The following is a 13,450-nucleotide window of genomic DNA, read 5'->3' as shown; positions in this document are numbered from 1 at the left end:
GCTGGGGTGCGTGACTATTGATTACATAAAATAGTAATGAGAGTTTGTGGCTTAGATTTTTAGAGCTAAAATACATGACAGAAATAATAGCAAATCTTCACCCTCACCTCTACCTGGCCTTTTTAGTCTTCCCATGATTGAGGGAACCTGAAGAGCTGAAGAAGAGATTATTAGTTGGAAAACATGTTTGAAAAAAAAATGTTTGATTTATTTTGGTTTTTAATCTGGAGAGGATTTTTGCTATTTTATGCCTTCTTGATGATTATTCTCACTTTTGTTATTATGACAACTGGGAAATGGTCTCTGTGTTTGGTTGATTTGTTTGGGTTTGTGAGTGTCTTGCCTATTTTGGGGGACTCAGCATTCTTTCTGAGCACACAAGTTTGTTGAAAGCATGGTTCTGACAACACAGCTTCCGTCCTACATGGTAAAGTGACTGACTGTCCAAGAAAATTTCAACACCACCTTTCCAGGAAGGAATGTGTCACACAATGGTGGTGATACATTTTGCCATTCTCCTGATTCTCATAGTATTTCAGAGGACAAAGTCCTATCTTCATTGCCTTATGATGGTTTCTTCCTGGGCATTCCACCCTTGTCTTAACAGCACAAAAGTACGTCTCTTCATGGAACAAAGAGGGAGCTCCTTTGCAAGGTCAGACAGGGTGCAGCCAGCTTCCCGGTGCTTGCCAGTAAAGACCTTATCTGCTGATCGGGATGAGTTTTTTCCTTATCTTGAGTTCCTTCTTAGCTTTTTGTGAATATTTGTTTCCTCTGGTAGCTCCACTTACAGGTGGAAGGGGAAGACCTAGGTTTGACCCAGAGGGTCAGAAGGGCAGGAGACAGAAAGGCAAAAGTGCAAAGTGTGGCAAAAGACAACACACGCCAATACTACACTTAAACTATTTATTAGTCATAAAGAACTTTGAAAATATGAAAAATATTATTTTCCCTGCCCTGAGGAAAAAATTACATGCATGCAAATACAAATTTTGCACACAATTTCAAGGCATTTCTAGAAAGTCCGGTGTTCATTTACGAACATGGATCTCAGGACCTCTGGCTTTAACACTCACAATAAAAAGGAATAAAATTATGAAAATTAAAACTACCATGAGAAAGTGAACAGAAATATGTATTTTTTAATATACCAACCCACTTAAAAGCTCAACTTTTCAATATCTTCCCAGACTCAGCAGTCAGTGCATCAATGCCATGCATTGTTCTTCCTCCACTTAAAGAACTGTCATCAACAATGCCTTTCATTTTTCCAGGTAGCATATCCACTGAAGCAAGACAGTAAAAAGAGAAAAGAGAAAAGGAAATCTCAGCACATTTGAGATCATGCACTTGATAAAATTGTTTTCTTAGCCAGACAAAGTGTGAAATTCTTTTCATGGTTTTTAGTGTAAGTGATTTGATGAGATCATTATTCAGCATGTTGCCCAGAGCTGCTCCCTTACTTGAGCACAACCCTGAAAATGTTTCCTCCCATCCAACTTCTTCTCCACTGATGGAACAGGAAGATTAACAGAATTAGGTGTCTCTCATTTGTCCCTTTGTTATTTAGCAAGACTACTAGCTCAGACATTTGGAAAAGTTTTGTGTCTGAATTTTAAAAATATGGTTCATTTTATTGTTCTACTTTTTATGGGCTCAGGTATTTTTTCCTACTCCATTCCATCCGTTTGTAAAGTCTATGTATCAATAATATAAAAGATCATCATTTAAACTTTCTTCACCTCTGACTTGGTTAATGCTCAAGAAAATGTCTTCTAACTACATTGATTAGTATTTACTTTTGCTCTCTAACAGAGGACACAAGAGATCCTAGGATTATGTCCTCTGAAAGATGCATCGTTAATTAAGAAAATATATTTTTCTCTGATTCTAGACTTTTCATTTCAAGCCTAAAATTAATTCTTTCTGTACTGTTCGGTTAAGCTCCTGATTTGGAGAGAAGAGAGGGAAAAGTAGAGAGGGAAGCAAAAAGAAACCAAGGCAAAATAATTAATTAAAGATCTGCTATGTTTCCAGGAATATGTGAGAAAATGTCATTTTTCTCTCATCTTGTCCTCATGTCAATCCTGATGTAGAATTCGTAAACCAAACAATCTCTACCTTGACAAGCCTGTTAGTAAACTAGTTATTGATGATACTACTGCTCAGGTTCAGTTGGCTCATAGCTGTGACTCTGAAACCCCGGCTAGTCCTCCCACCCTACCGCCCTCACTGTTTGTCAGTCTTATACTGACTTTCTTAATCTCTAATACTGGTTTTGCCTTTATGTTTACTTATATAACTACATCATATCTTTTTTACTTATACCTGCTAGCATATTATTTTCCACACAGTTTTCTGTGTCCTTAGGTTCAACCTGCATCTTGCAAAGAATAGATAGTTAGATATTTTCATGCAGTCTAGACAACACTATTTTATAACTCTTTTTATAACTTGTGATTATGAATATATTTGAAATTATGTTTCCGATCTCATTTGATTTTTTTTCTGTTTGTACTGCTTCTTCTGAGTTTCTTTATTTTTCCCCTCCTTTCTTCCTTTGGATTATTATATTAATTCTATATTTTCTTCATAATTTGTGAAATTATTCTGTGTTAACATGCATGCTTAACTAAATATGAAGATACTATTTTTATCCTCATTTTGAGCCATGTGGTTACCTTGGAGCACAGACTCTACTATGCCTTCCTATTTTACATATTATGCTGTTTTCTCTCCTTCCTTTATCCAAACAGACACATCATTTGTTATTGTTTTAGTCTTGTTTATTTGGATTTGTTCCAATTTAACAATGCATTTGCTTAATATTGTTTTTCCTCCTGAAGTATGTTCTTTAGAAATCCCTTTACTGAATATTTGGTATTTCTCTGAAGCATTATCTTTTGAATTTTTACTTAGCTGGGTTGGTAACCCTACTTTGTTATTTTCTCTCAACACTTTGAAGAAAATACTATATTATTATTGCTTCTCCTGTTATGCTGGGCAGGCCATTCTCCCTCGAACTGTCATTCTTTTTCAGGTAATTCGTCTTTCCTTAATAACTTCTTTCAAATCTCTCTTTGTCTTAGATGTTTCAGAGTTTTACTGTGATGTATTGAAGTATGGATATCTTTCTGATTCCAACCTGTGATTCAGTAAATCTGAGGATTAATGACTTTCATTATGAATGAATTTTATCCACTAACTTTACAAACAATGCCTAGAATCTTCCCTACTCTCTCTTCCTGGAAATATTGTCAGATACATATTAAACTTTTGAATCTTCTCTTTACCTCCTTCCACATGTTACATGTCTTTTTTCCGTATTCTCAGCAAACCCTTCAGTGTGGGCATCCAATCCTCTCTTTAGTTCTTTCTGATCAGTTTAATCAACATGGGGTATGTAATTCAGTAGTTATATTTTTTAATTATCAAAGTTCTTTTTGGTTCTTTTATAAATCTCCTTATAAATTTTTATCAATCTCTCATACCTGGATCACTTTTTCTACTCCATATTTTATTTCTTTTTTACACAGTCAATTTATGTATGCCTCTATATTACAGTACCTTAATTTCTTGCTGACCTTATTCTGTTTATAGTTTCTACTGGCTTTGGTTATGGCTGCTCTTCTGAGTATGTGTTGTACAATTTAGGATTATAAACATATAACTGACTGATATCAATCAGTAGTAATCTTGTGCTCATAGGTGAAGATGTTTTCTTCCAGAGAGTACTGCTTGCTTATACTGAATAGAGCATTGCCAACCTAGAAATAATTTAAATTAATTCTTGGTGTAGGGTTTCCTAAGCTGTGCAATTACAGCAATTATCCAAGGAAGAAAAATTGTTTATTAATATTGTATTAATATATGAATTTTTTATTTGGTACCAAAACTAAGCAGACAAGGTTCTCTGTCGTCTCCCTTTTCCAGAGGTCAATTTTATATTTTTCATGGCCCACCTTTCCCTAAATATGTAGCTCATTACTAAGTGGGGGAATTTTAATTCTTATCTTCTTCTACAGGGTCAAGGCCTTGTCTTGTATCTCTGTGCAGCTAACCCAGGAAGCTAAAGCATCAAGGCTTGCTTAACACTGTTTTCAGTTCTGTCTTAATTTTGACCTCTGGGAATATCCCTTATTATATTTGTGTATTTATAAACTTGCTCACTTACACTTAGTGAACTTGATTATGCACTTAAAATTATGTTTCTCTATTTTACCCAATATTTCTACATTTTCAGCATGGAAAGTATGTTCAGAACATTTAGCCTTACCATAGTGTCAGAAACAAAAGTCTGAAATATAATATTTGTCGTAGGGACATTTCTCTATGTTCTTTTTTTTTTTTTTAAGATTTTATTTATTTGAGAGAGAGAGAGCAAGAGAGTGAGTACATCAGAGGGAAAGGCAGAGAGACAGGGAGAAGCAGACTCTGCTGATCAGGGAGCCCAATGTGGGGCTTGATCCCAGGACCCCAGGATCATGAGCTGAAGGCAGACACTTAACCAACTGAGCCACCCAGGCTTCCTCAATAGTTCTCTGTGTTCTATAAATTTCCTTTACTGTTCTAGATCTTTTACTTGGGAAATCATCAAGATCTAGAAGGGAAGACTTTTAGAGTAAAAAACGAAGGCCCATGTCAGTTGCCATGAAAAGTCATAGTTCCTAATCTAAGTAAAACTACTGAGAAATAAGACGAGGACAGAAAGTGGGTAAATTAATAATTTCTTGCCTCTGTCATAAGAAAACCATAGTCTCCAAATGGTAAATAAGTCAAAATGCAGTCCATGTTTAGGGCAACAGTCATGAATCTTTAAGCCATTTTCTTTCATCTACCACCTTTGTGTTCTTATTGCTTTTTCTGTTGTTCTGAATATAACTCTGGTGTGATGGGACTCCTTCTACATACTTCTAAATGAACTTGCTTCACCACCAATATTTTATACCACTCTGGCTTATACAATTTCTGGAAATGAGATTGCCTTTAACCATATTGAAAAAGTGAAGAAAGAAGAAAGAAAGAAAGAAAGAAAGAAAGAAAGAAAGAAAGAAAGAAAGAAAGAAAGAAAGAAAGAAAAGGTCAGTATGCCATGTCCCATTCACACCTCATCTTTTTTCCACTCACTGACACAGTTCTTATCTCTATAACTTAGGAACCTGTGTTGGCCAGCACTGGACCACTTACTTCCAGGGCAAAAGTGAGTGGTGAATGGCCATTTTTCTTGATCCTGAATTTTAAGAATGGTAAGACAAATTGTCCTATACCTACCATCTCATCTAGAGATGTGGCTAAAATCATGTCCAGTCTTGGTACAGCCAATACAATCAATATGTTCATTGATAGATTTTAATTCATGCATCTATTTCTAACATTATATTCTGAGAGGAAAGCATTCCCTTCCTTCTTTATCATCCCCTGTAAGAGTTTCACCAGACTGCTGTGATTCTATAGTCCAGTTCTCCACAAAAATTAGCTCTGCTGTGGGGTAGATGGGCCAAATGAGTTTAAAAGGTCATAGAACTGAGACCATGTACTGACAGGTACCATGCACCTTAGCAAGAGGAGTCTAAGCATTAAGACAAACCACATCCCACTTGTCAGGAGATGGAATCAAATCTGTCAAGAAGAGATGCCTCCCACTTGCACCAGGCAGCTCAGGAGTCTCCCGAAGGCTAGTAAAGATAAGGGGCACAATCCATTTTTACTTTTGCAAAAGTAAAAAAGAGAAAGAAAAGCAAATAATTCAGAATCAAGACAAATGTTTATTCTAACATCCTGATTTCTCCAAGGAAAAACATTTTTTTTAAGTTTTCACAGCATCAACCAGCATTATAATCTGATCCTGAACTTCGGTGTTCCTCTAGCCAGAAAAGAAGGCTTTGTGGAGTATATTATAAGAAACCTACCAGTTCTGAAGATAAACATCCATTAACTTTGCTGTTATTATGTCTCCCAGGAAGGTAGCATTTACACTGGTGTGACACATCCATCAACCGTCAGGCAATTTCTCCTAGGCCGAAGTAGAACATTCCTAAAACAGTTGAGGCCAGCAGATGTGTTTACAAGCTATCTGGTCCAGGTGACCCAAGATGAGTTCAAGATAGTATCTAAAATTGCCCAAGGTGAATTTGTAAGAATGGGGACAACAAAGAAGATAGAGAATGAAGAACTTTTTAACTTTGCTGGGGAACCCATTTGAGAATTTTTTGAACTGTCTCCAACGTCTCAGGCATGAACTTCCCTTCCCTCTTTCCCAATGGCAGAATGAGACTAGCTTTTAAATTGCAAACACAGATGGAAATTTCCCAACACCTACTTTGAGTTGTGGAGTACTCAGCCAACAAGTCTTTCACACAGTTAGTAAGGTGCCATGTCAAACAAAATTTGAAAGTGTCCATCCAAGACCTATTGAAATTTAATTTTATTATAAGTTTCTCCAGCCCTATAGGAGAATTTCCTATGCCAGGCATAGATTCTATAATGAGCACATTTGGTGGGGAAGAGTTGCTTGACAGATCAATCTGTTGAATTTGGTGGTGGAGTTCTAGATGGAAACTAGTTCTTCAAATAAAAATCAACAACTACCATTGTTGTATGTAACAACTACTTTATGGGTAGAGCCCATTTAAAGTTTGTTATAATACAATATTGATTTAAATATTTTAAGCAGAAAAAAAAAACTTTGATATATGATTTTCTTCTTTAGAAAACTTTATTGATTTTATAGGCATGTAGAGCCAAGATTTACTTCATTTTATCTCCAAAAAGTTCAATCATTTTCTACTCTTAGATTATAGACTATTAGTTCATCCGTTAAATCATCCAGATTTTATGCCTGAGATTTACTTGAGATTTGTTCTACTCAAAAGCTGCTCTACTCTCAAAGTTAAAGAGGTAATTGTCTCCCTAATTTCAATCTTTAAAATCTCTGGTACAAGTCTCCCCACAAAAATAACTTGCCATCATGAAGACCTGTCATCTATTGACCTCTCCACTTTCATTATCTCCTCCTTTCTTCCATACTTCTTTATATTTCTTTTCTTCTTCAGGTTGGAATGGATGGCCCAATATTATGGTCAATTTCTTACAAACAGATTTTTTTCTTTGTCCTTCCAACAGCCATGAATGTAATAACCATCTGCCTCCTCCATGTCCACACTCACACAGCTGACAATTGCACATAAAAAATCATACAAATGTGATCCAACACCAGCAAAGAACCCTAATTCATTTCTCAATAGCATCAGTAAAATCACTTCTCTCTCTCTCTCTCTCTCTCTCTCTTTCATCCCCTCCCCTCTCTCTCAGGATTGGGCTTATAATGGTTACATGTATAACCATGCTTCAGTAATTATTGATCCATGAGGAAACTTATTTCACTTCTTGGAAAGACTGTCTTATGTGTTTTTCCTCATTCCTCAAACACTATACTCCTGTTTTTGCTTGGCTCATTACCTAGTACTTCACAAAGACGATCCTCAGTATCTGATCTGTTTCCCACTTTTTTTACCCAAACTTTATATCTCTTCCTGTGTGAAAATAGAGGAAATATCCTTTTCCCTAGTCAATGCAGAATCTATCCATCTCAAACTTTCCATGGACTTTCCTGAAGACCCCTCCTTTCTCCAGGATTCTCAATCTTTCTCATTACAAGGCCTTTTTCTTCACAGGCAAGCTCCAGTATCTACTATCAAGTAAAATAAAGATAGTAAGAAATCTTTCTCATTGCCTGTCCTTTTCCAGATACTCACGTTTCACTGCTCTTCTTCAGAGCCATATTTCTTATGTTGCCTATTCATTATCTCTGATGTACAATTTCCACTTGCTACTCAACTCATTTCAGTCTGGCTTTTTTTTTTTTTCTCTTACCACTGATTGAAACTGATTGCATCAAAGTCATCAACTACCTACATGTTGCCCAACCCAATAGGCAGTCCTCAGTCTGCTACATAAAAGTAACAACTAAAACAGTCTACTCTCTGCTTCCTGAAATGTTTTCTCTTAAGGCTTTCTCTGTGCCATCTGTTATGTCTGAATGTGTCTCCCTTTAAATTAGTATGTTGAATCCCAACCCCCAATGTGGCTGTGTTTGGAGATGGTGTCTCTAAAGAACTAACTAAAGTTAAATGAGGTCATAAGGGTGAGGCCCTGATTCCACAGGATTAGTGTTCTAAGAAAATACACCAGAGCTCCTTCCTTCTTGTTTGTTCTCTTCCCACATGTGCTCAGAGGAAAGTCCACAAATGGACAAAGCCGGCATCTGAGAACAGGAAGAGAACCCTCACCAACAAGTGACCATGCTGCCACCTTTATCTCCCACTTCCAGCTTCGGGAACTGCAAAAAAATAAATTTCTTTTGTTTAAACTGCCAACGTAGGGTCCTCTGTTACAGCAGCTATTGCAGACATCTTCTCCAGATTTTCTTCTAATTCTTTCACTATGCTTTTGAAATTCCAGCTCAGCTATTCTAGAGTTAATATTGGAATTCCTGGGATCCCTGGGTGGCGCAGCGGTTTAGCGCCTGCCTTTGGCCCAGGGCGCGATCCTAGAGACCTGGGATCGAATCCCACATCGGGCTCCTGGTGCATGGAGCCTGCTTCTCACCTCTGCCTGTGTCTCTGCCTCTCTCTCTCTGTCTCTGTGTGACTATCATAAATAAATAAAAATTTAAAAAAAAAAAAAAAAAAATATTGGAATTCCTATACAAAACCTTTATCTGATCTCTTTATATCTCTGCCAAGGCAGTCTCAAGCTTTTCCTTGGTTTTAACTATCATCTAAAGGCTGATAACTCCCACAATTATATCTCCAGTTGAAATTTCTTCTGAAATTTTAAGAATTTCATATCCAATTGATTATTAACTGAGAAAAGAAAATGTTAGAAGATGTCACTGGCTCCAAAGCTTCTACACAAAAGTGATACTCATGTTCACACTCCCATTCATCAAGGCAGGTCACCTGGCCATGTGTGACTTTAAAATACGCCTGGAGGAAGAGAAAGAATCAAACATTTGTGATCATCTCCAATCACTACCATAACATCAAAACCTGTTTCTCCCTCTTTTGGTTGAGGTATCATCTACACCTTAACGCTTATTCTGCTATTCACTCGGTTGCCAAAAATTTATTGGCACACTTGATTACTTCCTTTTCCTCATTCCCCATGTGCAATCATCTGGTAATCCTGTGCATTTCTCCTTTAAGAAATATCTAGAATGCGTTTTTTGGCATGCCCATACCACCCTCCCAGTGCTGATCACTGTTTTTTCTTTCCTGAACTAATAGAGCATTGTTATCACTGAACCTCCCATCTCTGCCTTCTGTTCATCCTGCTCTGCAGTTTCTTTATGATCCTTCTCCCATCCATTTTCTCTATGTCAGGTAGAATGGTATATTGGAAGCAAAAAAAGAAAGTCAACCATGCCAGTAGCTCCCATCAGCATCTCCCAACATGTCTTGAACCACTTTTCTCACTCACTGTTCTTCAGCCAGGAGGACTTTCAAGCTTTGCCATCTTCCAGACATGCTCACCTTGGCCTGATCACTTGGCTGTGTACTTCTCATCCTGGAATACCAGCTTAAGTAACATTCTCTCAGGCAGAATTTTTCCAATTACCTTATTTTATCAATGACTCACATACCACTGACTCCCATTTTATTTCCATTACAAAAACTCCATTTCTGATACTTTAATAATTTTGCAATCAAGCATGCATTTACATTTCCTTATCTATTATCTTTCTTCCAGCAGTGGACAGGATGTCTGTCTTTCTCATTCTCTAGTATATCTCTGGTACTTAGCACAGGGCCTCAATAAATGTTTGCTCAATGAATAAAGGACAAACACCAAGCCTGCAAAGTTCAGGTCAATGTTTACTTAAGCAAAAGGCAGCCTTTAAATATGCTGTCTTACTACTTTGCTCACAGTGTATGTTCAGTGAGTAAAATAGCTCTTATCTACAATACTTATGCAATAAATATTTGTTGAATCGATGAATCACTGAATATGATAAAATGTATTGGAAACAAATACCAGATTATTTGCAGATTGTGTTGGCCTTTCCTCAGCCTTTGACTTTGTGGATAGGAATCATTAATGGATCACACTCTGTGTGTTTAGCCTAGACCCTGATTACTGACAAGTGAACATCATGTTCTCCTCAACTCCCTGCTGAGAGTCCAAATTGAAAAGAAGACCTTCTTTCAAGGCAGAATTTCCAATTGAAGAACTCAGGGTAATATTCGGACTCTTTCTTTTAAACTTGATTCTTAATCTGATACTACTTCTGAATGTGTATAAATTGCCTCTGCTATGAAGAAAATAAACCTGCCATATCATATTTTATATATATTTATTATGCTTTTATTATTTATAATCAGAAGAGTTGGAACATATAGCTAATCCTGCTACCTAATTAATTACAAATAAAAATCATTAAACATCAAATGTTCTAGTAATAAAATTCTTGGTATATATTCCCCAATTCAGGCAGATTATAAATAATGATCCTATTTAATAAGATAATATTTTACTACTTTAGTGCTAACATTCCACCATTTGCAAAGTAGCATTGAGATATTTGGTGGGGCCATGAGGAGTAGCAGCTTACATGTTCCTTGAAGTATTTTTCAGGCTAATGCTGTTTTATTCATGCCACATGGACTAAAATTGTTGGATGTCTGCCACCTATTTACCTATTCAATAGAGAAAATTTAAAACAATCATTTAAACAGAATCCTCTTTTAGTTAGGAGACAAGTTATCAGATCATCTCAAATAAATATGGGATAATTTTCTAACTAGGCTTGTGTCCTTAGTATGTTCCTCAGCTTCCATAAAGACACTGCTCATTCCTCATTCTCTGCCAAGGCCCCATGGAAATATACAAATGTGACCTATTAGCTTTTGGAATTCAGTTAGGAAAAATATTTTTTCAAGACAGTTTTCTCAGAGGACATCTGGTCTCCCCATTCTTCCAGGTATTTCTTAGGGAAAATGGCAGTGGATGAGCCAACATCTTGGAGCCTCTCTGACACCATAATAGCTCTCTACAGAATTACTTTTTAGTAAGTTGCCTCTGTTATGACCTCATCAGTCTGTATTGAGGTTCATTCAAAGAGCCCAGTGAAGCACAGTGACAAGTCAAATGGAAATTTGTTTTCAAGAATGGTGTTAATTACATTACAATATTTATTAGTATTACTTTTTTAAATAAAAAAACCCAGGAGATATTTCTGTAGTTCTAAAGATCTTATGCAATAGTTTTTATTTGAATTTATTTTTCTGTCATCTTCTGCCTCATTTTCAACTTATGTTTTGGTGTCTTTGTTACATATAAGCCATTATAAGTATTTTATAGCATAAGAATGTAGACACACACACACACACACACACACACGCATATACAAAGTATATAGCCCATAGATAAAATTTATGACTAACACCCTCTAGCAACACTCTTGAATCAGGTTATTGGTCTTTTTTGAGGACAGTGTCTTAAACCAGAGGAATAAATCTTCAATAATGCAATTTTATCCCAGTGGAAAGCGTGGAGGAGATGTTACTGCATAAGAAGAAAAGCATGCAGTGACAATCCAACTACAGTCAGCAGTTACCTATCCTATCTGATCACTGGACCATTCTAATGGACACACAACTTTCAAAATCAATTTCAGCTCAGATTTAAGGCAGAAAATTGGACTTAGTCTTCTCACTTTGATCCTCTTGTTGACTCTTGATGACTTGGGCCATCTTTAAACTCTGTAGTAACTTTTACCCCGTATTGCTTCCTCCTTTATTTGTACTTCATAGATAGGAACAGACAACCCAGGAGAGCTTCTGGATTTACAAAATTAATCTGTTAATCATTGTTTAAGGGACTTGCTTTGTATGCTGGGCAATGCTAGGCTTGAGGGGAATATTAACAAGTCAAAGGCAGAGCCCTCTTCCCTATGTCCAGCTGGCAGTAATAATAAGTTCACATTCACTGCTGTGTGGATGGCACAGACACAAATGCAAATGACAGAGAAGCAAAGGATCATTTTCTTAAGGGAGAGGATATCAACATTCCAAAGGATACTGGGATCCTGAAACGTCAAGTGAATTTGGTAGAGTAGGTTAAAAAATTGATTAAAAAACTGGTGAGAATTTCTGGAGAGTGTGGGTTACACTAAAGGGATAACTTAAATAAAAGGTTGTAAATATAAGCATGTTATCTAGAATATCCATAGATAAGTTTGAGAAGCAATGGAATAATAGTGATAAAATAACAGCATTTAAGAAGCACTTAAGTTCATATATTGAAATCCTCAAAACAATGCTATGATTCAGATATTACAAGTATTCCTTTTTGAGACCTAAGCATATTGAGGTCCAGAGAGGTTCAATAATTTTCCCAAGGTCACACAATCAGACCAATCATTGTGGCCAAGAGCCCACTTCAAGGACTTAGCAACTGTGTACTACCTGTATGGCCTTAGGTAAGTTACTTCTCTAGAGTCCAGTTGTCTCATCTGCAAAACTGGTAATATAGAACTGTCATAGGATTAAAAAACAGATAAATAGATAAAGAAGGCCTGAGATATATATATTATATATATATATATATATATAATATATATATATATATAGAGAGAGAGAGAGAGAGAGAGATGTATATAATGGAGTACTTTATATATACATATAAATATATATACTGGAATATATATCGTGAAATATTACACAGCCCTACAAAAGGATGAGATCTTGCCATTGTAACAATATGGATGGATCTAGAGGGATTCATGCTAAGGGGAATAAGTCAGACTGAGAAAGACAAGTACCATATGATTTCACGAATACGTGAAATATGTGGAATTCTACATATATGTAGAATCTAAAAAAATGTATAAAAAAATAAAAAGCAGAATCAGACCTATAAATGGCAAACTGATGGTTGCCAGAGGGAAGGTCATGAGAGGATGGGGAAAATGGGTAGAGATGCAGCTTCCAGTTATGGAACGAATAAATCATGGGAATAAAAGGCACAGCATAAGGAATACAGTCAATGATGCTGTAATGAAGTTGTATGGTAGCAGATGGTAGCTACACTTGTGGTGAGCATAACATAACCTATGGAGAAGCTGAATCATTATGTTGCATACCTGAAACTAATATAACATTGTGTGTCAAGAATACTCAAATAAAAAAAAAATTAAAGAAACATTTACACACTTGCTACATGTTCCTTCTTAAGTGCTTGCTACATGTCATTTATTATTGCTATCTTTTTTATTGCTATCATTATTTTCATTGTAGTTGTAAATAATATCCTGCTCTCCTATTTAGAAATATAAGTTGAGGCTGGAAACAGGTGTAGGATCAACATTATGGCGACTTGAATTTCCAGTATCATTCATGCAAGAGTTGATACTGGCATCCATGAGACACCCCAGGACAGAAATACAACT

The 13,450-nt window shown here is 36.3% G+C and overlaps 1 long non-coding RNA gene across 1 annotated transcript; it reads right to left on the bottom strand.

Moving 5' to 3' along the window:
* Nucleotides 1-272: 272 nt before the first annotated feature.
* On the bottom strand, nucleotides 273-8,097 carry LOC112656108 (uncharacterized). Its single transcript, XR_003134130.3, has 4 exons — nucleotides 7,755-8,097; nucleotides 5,910-6,034; nucleotides 1,156-1,286; nucleotides 273-808 (listed from the first exon to the last, which is right to left on the bottom strand). It is a non-coding gene; the product is annotated as an uncharacterized LOC112656108 (long non-coding RNA).
* Between the last annotated feature and the right edge of the window lie 5,353 nt (nucleotides 8,098-13,450).

Source organism: Canis lupus, chromosome 22 (assembly GCF_003254725.2).
Source record: "Canis lupus dingo isolate Sandy chromosome 22, ASM325472v2, whole genome shotgun sequence".
Classification (NCBI taxonomy): Eukaryota; Metazoa; Chordata; class Mammalia; order Carnivora; family Canidae; genus Canis; species Canis lupus.
This window is presented reverse-complemented; position numbering and strand designations above follow the sequence as displayed.